Genomic DNA, 9,979 nt, shown 5'->3' with positions numbered 1-9,979 from the left:
TTGACCATAGAGAGTTTGAGTAGGCAATCCAAATCCTGCTCGGTTCAACAGCTCCAAGCAATGCCAATCACCTGCATCACAGATTGCATGGACATCAATGTCCCCTGCATCCTTACATTAAGGCTAGGCATCGAACCTGCTGGCAGTGAGAACATCCACCCACAGAGCACGCGGAGGCTATTGGCCACCCGCCGCCGCGCTGCTCGCTCCATAACTTTCGATCTCATGGGTGAGCAGCCGGGCATGGAGGCACCCTTTCTACTGAAGCCATTCATCTGGGTTACATATTGCAAGGTTCTGCGACCCCTCCACATCAACCCAGATTACTTGCCAACCTGAAGGCGATGGATGTGGAACCTCTTCCACGAGGAGCAACACAAGAACTCAAAGATGTAGTTTAACTTTTCATGGTTTGCTCCTCTAAACGGTGTAGTAGCCCTGCATGGAAGAGACAATGATCAAGCGCTTCCACAAGTTCATATGTAGATATGATCAAGTTCCAGACCTAGCCGTGATAGTGGTAATCGGATTCTTCAACTTGATCATCATGTTGCTCTAGAGGCCTTCCCTAATTGGGACCACTCCCACAAAAACGCGTAGGACTTGGCCTTCGACATCAACAAAGGGCCGACTCTCAAGAAGATTTTTGTATACTATGAGTCCATCATGTGGATGCCCGCTTGGCAACTACAGACTTTTGACGACATGGTGGAGACTACATTTTGGATGAGCTATAGAGTCTTCCATTGAGCACCCCCTACTCCTACCTCGTGCCATGACTTTATCCACACTTATTCGATCTACTACCAATAGATCCAGCTAGCTCTCCGAGGAAGGACATGCATTAGGGAGGGGGTACGTTAACCACTCTGTTAACATTACTTTTCAAGCATGGCTACGCTCATTGTAATCTATCTTTTGTAACCGTGCAAAGCGCTTAATGTAAAATAGACATGGGATGACCAAGCGTACGGCTTGTGTAATGTCGGTCATAGGAAAGAGTTGTACAAAGAGCTAGAAAGACAAGTTTTGGGCCCCCAATTGTAAATGGGTGGTCGGCCATTGTAAACTATGAGCTCTTATATACAAGACATTTGATGAAATATGAAAAAGAACAATCCCATTAGTATCATTTAAGTTTTGCCTTTCTCTCTCTCTCTCTCTCTCTCTCTCTCTCTCTCTCATGAGCTTGTGGTTGTATACTTGCTTGTTGTGCTTGTATGCTTGATTGCTGGTGTTGTAGGGATGGTGATGCTCTAGATTCTCTCCTTCTCTTCCCTCTCTTTTCTCTCTACCAGTCCCTCTTGCATGCATGTGGCATGAAGTGAAGGTTTATCTTTCCATAGGTCCCTCCTTCTTTCTCTTTACCTAGCTATTGAATCTCTACTTGGGTGACACAAGTAGAGGTGGAGTGAGCCATGAGTGGCTTCACATTGAGAAGTTAACCCTCATTAGGGTTGGCTAAGTGCACCTCTCCGAAATCAACCCTTTCATGTTATTCTTCTTCTTCTTCTTCTTCTTCTTCTTCTTCTTCTTCTCTCTCTCTCTCTCTCTCTCTCTCTCTCTCTCTCTCTCTCTTGTGTGTAAGGTAGTATGTTAGGATTAACAGTAAGTGCATAAGCTCTTGCCCCTCCTCCCCTGCTCTACAAGCTCTTCTTGAGCATTTCTGACTTGACCAATAGCAAGAAGACCACGGTCCTCCACTGGGTAAAGTACACTAACCTCATTATGTTTTTGTGGTGTCTCTTCTACCATGGACTGCAAGCATTCGCCCCATAGCACCTAAAATAAGCTCTATAGTGCTAGCATAAATGGGACACTACGTACAACATGCGACACTCACAGCTAAAACATGATGCAAGGGGAAGAAACTGTAGGTAGAACAGGTAGGTCCACAAAGGTGGCTCCACAACATCTCTCCCCTAATGGTGCATAAAAATAGCATGAGTGGGTTTGGAAAGGAGGAATACTTAGCTACCCTTGATAGTACTATTCTAGAAATTGTAGGTAGAACAGGTCCACAAAGGTGGCTCCACAACATCTCTCCCCTAATGGTGCATAAAAATAGCATGAGTGGGTTTGGAAAGGAGGAATACTTAGCTGCCCTTGATAGTACTATTCTAGAAAATCTGGGTCTAGGATAGGGTCACTCATATCAATCCATGAAAAGTCCATGCTCACGGCCTGTAGTCACAACATAGTTGTACTTCATTCTCTTATTTTGACATGCTCTTTTTCATCATCTTTTTTTAATTTTTATGGTTAGTCAAAATTTTAGTATGAGTATAGATGCTATATTGGTGTACATGTTGGTGCAAGCTATATTATCATGGGCTAGCTTTTTTTAACAGGCTCCCTCCTGATATGAACATGAAATCAATCGTGGAGCAAAACATGGGAGGTAAATATTTAGGATTTATGGAAACGCCCCCCTTCCTACTGTTGCAGGTCATCCTTGGACTTCATGGAGGCTTATGTAAGCCAGACTTTATCCCCTTGGGACTCTTGCTTTGGGGCACACCTGGTTGTTTATATTGTTGAGTAATCGAGGATTAAAGGTGGTAATATGCTTTCATAAGCATGGATACAACTTGTAGGTTTTCGGAGAGGTGTTGACATCATCGATGCAAGAACTTGTTGGGTGGCAGGCCTTTCCTCAAGTATTGGGCTCTCTTAAAGTACTTTTGAAAATGGAGGATGAGTAGACATTGAAGAAATTTTTGAGGCCACATGGGAACTAGAGGCTTTCTTCGAGTCTTCTTTTCTTAAGGGACGGCTTTTGAACAGCTTTCACATTCCAAGTCTTATGGGATGCTGGCAATGAAGGTATATAAATTTGTTTTCCCTTGTCGGCTTTGGCATTAGGGTTGGAAGAGATTGTTGATTGGCGGATAGATGTGTCTGTGAATGATGAGGCTATAGAAATTCGCATTCTCTTCAGCACCCAAATCTATGTGTTACCCTCATAGTATCCTTAATCTTGAAGAAGATAAGTTGGAATCCGTTGATATCTTTAGATAGATTGATGTCATATTAAAGTAGAGAGAGGGTTAGTGTAGACAAAAACAAAGAAAGAGTTTGAGGAGGGCCCGAGGAGTTACTGGCAGCTATCCTAACTTGGAGGCACGCTCAAGGAGGAGACAAAGATCATCACTAGGTTCTAGCCGCTGACTTCTTTCTTGGATTAGGAGTTGACGATCTAATTCTTGTAGGCAAGAGTCTGTGTTGCAGCTAAGGAGGTTTGAAATTGACGTTTCTCTGACCATCCTTGTTCTTTTAAAGTTCCTACAAGCATGACCAAAAAGCTACCAACAACCAAGTTCCCGTTATCACCATAGATGATAGTTCTAAGCAAACCAAGTACTTTTGTATTTTTGATACTTATACACTCTATTCTCATGTTTGACTTTTCAAGTTGAGGTTTACCTAATTGATTCCATGTAGCAAAGGAGAGTAGATTGTGACTAGCACCCGTGTCAAATATAGCATTATAGAACACTTTACCATAGGGGATAGGTAATCCAATGCATGTTCTGAGAGCTAGGATGTGATCCTCCATGTTGTTGATTACCTCTCCCACATAAGCTTGTGTAATAGGTCCAAGGTTTGCTTCCCGATGTTAAAGTTTTGTCCATCTTTTCCTTGCCTCTTGTTAGGCTTGGATCTTCTTTTACCGTGGTCCTTTCCATGGTGGCTTTCTTATCATGAGAAGCACGTAAGGATTCTTCGGTAAGAGGTCCATAGTATTTTTAAACTTACTATCATTAAGGAAACTGACAGTTTCAACTCCATCAAGAGTCTTAACACGTATAGTATCTTGTGGAGTAAGTTCACAAACGTATAGTATCTTGTGGAGTAAGTTCACAAACCCTAAATGGTCCCCTTCCAGTATATTTGAGCTTTTTCTTTTCACTACGGACCCCATACATGAGTACAAAATCTCCTACCTTGATCTCCTTGTCCTTAAGATTTTGGTCAAACCACTTCTTTCTTCATTCCTTTTTTGTGAGCATGTTTTGCACTGCAATTTGTCTTTCCTTTGTAAGTTGTTCTAAAACAAACAACTGATCAGCCAATTCATTACCATCAAGCTTTCCCCTATGGTGTATGACTTGTAATGCAGCTAACCATCATATTTCCATGCCTGAGATCCTCCATTCTTTTCAACAACCCACGATTGAGAGCAATTGCAAACTCAAGCAAGAGGGAATGTTTTGAGAATGTATTTCAAGCTCTTAAAAATATTATTCTAATCTCCTAGATAATTTGTGGACGATTGGATCATCTTTACAATTGGTTACTTACGCCTGGAAAATATTTGTGTGATGATAGTTTATATACTTATGGAATATTTATTTATCAATTTATTGACCGTATTAGGGAGTTTGGTAAAATCCCAGTTCCCATTTTGCAATATGAAAAAAAGAGGAGACACAATGAACCCTTTTAAGATTTTGTTAAAACCCTAATGTGACATATAGTTGAAAAGCTCTTGAGAAGAGTAGGCTCTAAATCCACATTCTCTAATAACTTTGGAATTGGTATACTCAAGATACACCAAAAGTTGATTAAAAAAGCTAACTCCAAAGTAATGGGATTTTCCCAAACTCCCTAATATGGTCTTGGTCAACGAAACTCAAGACTCTTAATAACCATGCTCAGAATTTATTCGGAATTGGAGTAAAGGACCGTGCTAAGATCAACCTTTTGACAAATTTTAAAGAGCTAAGTTTTCTGTCTTTATTTATTTCTCTCTCGAAAAAGCACAAGATTAAATGTGCTTGTAACCATTTGATTGGAAGTGCTGCTTTGTGGGTGGAATGTGATCAAGCAGGGAAAACATAGACATGCGACATGGAAGGAGTTCTAGAAATTTTTAAAGAAATATTTTCTTCCTTCTCAATACAAGGTTAAAGCTCGTCAATGTTGGGATACGATATGCCAGGTCGAGAAAGAGAATGTCCAATCTTACATTGGCAAATTGTGGGATATTTGCTCGATATTTGTAGGTTTAAGTGATCGAGAAGGTCAAAGAAAAAGAGAAAAGAAGAAAATTCATTGCTAGTCTCAAGCCTATTATTAGGGCGGATGTTAATATGTTTTATCCTCATAGCCGTAGTTCTGCTATGAATCTTTGTCTAAATTGTGAATGCAAAACTTCTATTTATATAGATTCTAGAATGCATGAAAACTCTTGTACGAAGTCTTCTAAACCATATTTTCCTTCAAGCAATTTTGATAAATCCAAGATGCATAAGGGTAAAGATGTAGCCAAAGAGAATGTTCGGAAAGAAAATAACAATAAATCCTCAAATGGTCAGGTAAAGAATCATACGTGACGTGTTTCAAATGTCACAAGGAAGGTCACCTTGCACCAGATGGTCCATAGAAGAAAAAGAACTACGCACTTATGGCTCGTCTCAAGGATAAAAATGATTCTTCCAAGCAAGAGAGTAATTCCGACCCTGACTATTCGGATGGAGGTAAGATTCTTATTTATGCTTTGTTAAGAATTCAAGAAAGAATAGAAAGAAAACCAATTTCTATTCTGCATGATGATGATAGTTTCCATGACTTCATTTCCGAAAAGGCATTGAAAGCACTTAACCTAGATGCATCGTACTCTAGTTATAAAGTGAAAGCTGCACTTCAAGAAACTAAGTAGAGATTACAAGTCTAGAATTGGAAATGGATTCATTGAAAGAAAAGAGAAAATTTTTAGTTACTCCTTTGCAAGGTGTTGATGTTATCTTAGGAACGCCATAAAAACATGAACATAATCCTTAGAATAATTATGACACTCATATAATATGGTTAATGAAAGATGAAGAGCTATAAAGAAGAAGGAGAAGATATTTTTTATTCTTGTCAACCAGCTTAGTGCTCAGGGTGACTCTTAACCAAACATGTCTCATGATCCTTTTATTTCTAAGTTCTCTAATTTCTTTATAGATAACCTACCTCCTGGTTTACCTAAATCTCGTCTAGAGGATCATAAAAATAAAATAATCCCTGGAAGCTCTCCACTATGTAAAGCTTATGGAGTTAACATGCGTGAACAGAAAGAGATTCAGAGACAAGTAGAAAAATTATTAGACAAAGGACTAATTAGACCTAGGAGTTCTCCATTTGATGCTCTAGTTCTTCTTATTAAAAAGAAAAATGGAACATATTGAATGTGTATCGATTATCGTACTTTAAACAAGATTACTTTTAAGAACCGAAATCCAATACCACGAGTGGATGACTCGCTAGACAAGCTCAAGGGAGCACAGTTTTTTTACAAAATTGACCTCAAGTCCAGCTACCATCAAATTCGAATGGATGAAGGAAATATTTTCAAGACTTCTTTTAAAGCCCAAACTAGTGTCACTAGTTTTTAGTTATGCCATTTTGCTTGACTAATAGCCTAGCTACTTTTAATAGAATGATGAATAGAATACTCTTGAAACGCCAAAGTTTAATTATAGTGTTTTTTGATGATATCTTAATTTTCAATAAGAATCATCAAGAGCACGAACAACATTTGAAAAAAGTGTCAGCTCTATGTCGATCCCAATATGAGAAAATTCATTCAAGAGGAAGTGGAATACTTAGGACATTGTTTCGGTTGATGGTATTCAAGTAGACCCCAAAAAGATCGAAAGCAAGCTTAAGCCAACAGAAAGAAATTATAGTACATATGACAAGGCATTTGTTGTTGTCGTTCATGCCTTAGGACTTTGAAAATATTATTTAATGGGATCTAAATTTTCAACTAAAACAGACCAACAAAGTATTAGTCATTTATTAATGCAACCCTTAATTTCTGACCGACGTATCAAATGGGCTCCATTAATCCAACGTTTTCAAACCATGATTCAATATCTCTATGATTCAGAGTGAAGTCCTAGCTTGGGAGAGATGGTGACCAAAGTGAGTTCTGCTGATAAAGAGAAGAAATTGAGTCACAGTAGAGATTCAGGTTTGCACATAATAGTGTCGGTGTGTGCGTGTGAAGGGTTGATCCGTACCCGAAGGCGGAAGGCCTATGAGAATGAGCAGATCGGGAAACAAAGAGCAATGGGAGACAGGAGTCGGTCACAGTAGGGACACCGTTGAAAATGTGGGGCGTTGTTGGACACTGGTGTTTAGGGTGAAATCAGCAAGGAACAGGGCTCCGGGGCAGGTTCGAAGAGGTGGTGTGATAATTTCCGCAATTTTCAACCCAGCATGGCCAACCAGCAGTAAGTAGGGGAGCGGGAGAGGCGGATTCGTCTTACCCCTTCATTCAGCCCAGAACAGCAGCAAGGAAGGAATCGTCAACTGGAGTAGGGTTGAAATCCAGTCCGGTATAGGTACTTGCTGGCATGAGCCAGTGAGAGAGAGAGAGAGAGAGAGAGAGAGAGAGAGCAGGAGTGCAGTCGTTTAGAAAGGGAATGTACCACTCACTGCTGTGAGGCAAATGTATACTCACTCGCCATGGTTGGGAGCCTGGAGGTCTCAAGCAGCAGCCAAACATAGGGCAAGCTCTGGCAAGCGGCCCACAAAGATGCCTGTGTTTTAATCGGGCACGGCCAAAGAGCAGGCCGCCCCCGTTGTGATGCAGTTGAGCTCTGGATCTCCACTGACGCGTTTGCAGCTATCAGTAAGCTCCAGTTTTTCTAGAGGGAGGATGAGCTACAAGCAGCTAGAGGCCAACCAGGCAAGTAGCCTACCTAGTGCTATTAAAATGCATAGAGCATCTTTACTTTTGGCATCATTTCTAGTATTTGGTGCAAACCAGTACAACCAGCAACCAGGCAAGTAGCCTACCTAGTGCCATTAAAATGCATAGCCATCATTTCTAGTATTTGGTGCAACCTGGTTTGAAGCTAGAGAGTCCACCCATCCCGAACCCGCTGAAAGAGGAGCAGCAGCACATCTAAACGAGAAACACACGAGCGGAAAAAGAAGAGGGCAGCAAGCCAGAGGACTAAGCGTGCGCGGTTCGTCTAGCCCTAGTTCTCAGTGCATCTCCATTCCAGTCAATCCGCTCTGCCATGGGTAAGTTGCTGTGGCCATAAGAAAATGAGGAGAGACCGCTGCTAAGCGACGAAGCACCTACCTGTCTGGGAGTTGGGAACCTTGCCTCTCAACTGTGCAATCAGACATGATGACATGACAAGATGAGGCTGCAAGAGAGCTCACTCGATCTAAGGTGGTAAAGTGTTTCTGCCAGGGCCATGCGGCTAGCCATTCCTCTGCTTCTTCTTCTAGGTCGATGTTGGTGAAGCTTTGGCTCCTTCTTGAGGATCCAAAAGACAGCCTTCGTCTCCTAGGACCCCCTGAGCCATCGATGGTGTGGTGCTGCCCATCCTTTCTCACAACAACCACAGGCTGCCATCGATGCTGTCTCAACCACGGCTTGTGCAGGCCTTCGTGCAATGAGGGCGTTGTCACGAAAGTGGACATACAAACCAGTGTGCTCATGTTGTGGCGGCCGGGTTTCTCTCTGGGCATCCAATCCAGGCACATATGTTCATGGAGATCCCCCATGTCCTTGACGACGGCCATGGCGATGGCGCAGAACCTGCACAACGAGAGCGACGGAAACAAACAAACAGAGCGTTACCTCAGATACACACCACCTGCAAGAGCCGAGCAAGCGAGCGGAAGATGCAGACGGAGCGCTTCCCCTCCTTGTTTTGAACGTACGCTTGGGGAGCCCCTCTCCCTGGAGAGAGAAGCCCGCTGCAAAAATTGGGATATGGTGCTTGTGTTGGGCCGAGCACACGGTATTCTTTAGTAAAAGGCGAAAGAATAGTTCGCTTTGTGCTCAACCCGCCCCTTCCATGAGGAAAGAGGCAACCAACCAGGAGGCTTTATACCTACCTACCTCCACGAGTCCCTGCTGGGACTTCCCTCTTGCGCCGGGGAACCAATGTGGGATAAGTGGTGCAAGGATGGTTAAGTAGACGCTTTTGTAGATCTTGGGGTGCTCGCCACGCCATTTATTATTATAAAGCTTTTTAGTTTTGTTTTAGTAGTTTGCTAACACAACTAATAGAGAGAAGAACTCAAGGCGATGCATCAGCCTTAACATTAACTCAACCTTCAAGTTGTGGCCGTATAAGAAGAACTATGTCTGGCAACGCCTTGCCGCCGCCGCCGATGGTCTTGAGAGATATGTTATACATCGAAATTAAGATAGCACCACTCCCACTTGAATTTCCAATATGCCGAGGTGTGAGGGAGGGGTGCGCGTGCGTGTGTGCATGCATACCCACAAGTTTGAAGTTTGAGCACGGGCTCATGTGAGAGGCCTTCTATGCAAGACGCTTGGCATGATGCGAATGCAAGGATGGTTAAGTAGCCTATCTTACTAGAACCAGTTATATAGAGTGACAGTTTTGTGGATATCGGGATTCTCGCCAAGCCATTATAAAGCCTTTTTGTTTTAGTTTGCTAACCCAACTGGTAGGGAGAACTCAACCATGCATCAGCCTTAACATTAACTCCACCTTCAACTTTTGGTATAAGAAGAACTATGTATGTAGGGTGTCCCTATATCATGGTGTGTGCAATGCCTTACCGATGGTCTTAAAATAAGGTTCTCACCTTAGACTAAGTTTATGAGAGGCCTCTCTCGTGAATTGAGCCTTCAATTGCTCTCCTCTTATATACTATCTTCGATGAAGCTTCTCTCGAAATGCCTCTTGTGAATCGAGCCTTCGGTTGCTCTCCTCTTATACATCTTAGCTTGGGCAATAAAAGGGTTTCTCTTAGAATTGAGGTTACAGTTTAGTGTCCTTAATATTTTCTCTCTTCCTTCTAATAATTACTCTTGTACAAGAGTTGCCAGTTATAGTTACGTACATAGACCCTAAACCTTCATCATTATAATTACAATTATAGAGTAAAGACTATTGCTCACATATGCATAAGGGTTGTTTGGGAACTCACCATTAGTCTGCATAGAATGCAGCTAACCACAACGAGCTGATCTATTGATTCCCTC

At 42.0% G+C, this 9,979-nt stretch overlaps 1 non-coding gene across 1 annotated transcript; it reads right to left on the bottom strand.

Moving 5' to 3' along the window:
* Positions 1 to 8,687: 8,687 nt before the first annotated feature.
* On the bottom strand, positions 8,688 to 8,810 carry LOC147624816 (U5 spliceosomal RNA). Its single transcript, XR_015269044.1, has one exon. It is a non-coding gene; the product is annotated as a U5 spliceosomal RNA (small nuclear RNA).
* Between the last annotated feature and the right edge of the window lie 1,169 nt (positions 8,811 to 9,979).

This window comes from Cibotium barometz, chromosome 24 (assembly GCF_041138505.1).
Source record: "Cibotium barometz isolate CiBa-2024 chromosome 24, ASM4113850v1, whole genome shotgun sequence".
In the NCBI taxonomy this organism is placed as follows: domain Eukaryota; kingdom Viridiplantae; phylum Streptophyta; class Polypodiopsida; order Cyatheales; family Cibotiaceae; genus Cibotium; species Cibotium barometz.
Note: the sequence above shows the minus strand (reverse complement) of the source record. Positions and strands in the feature narration are given on the sequence as shown.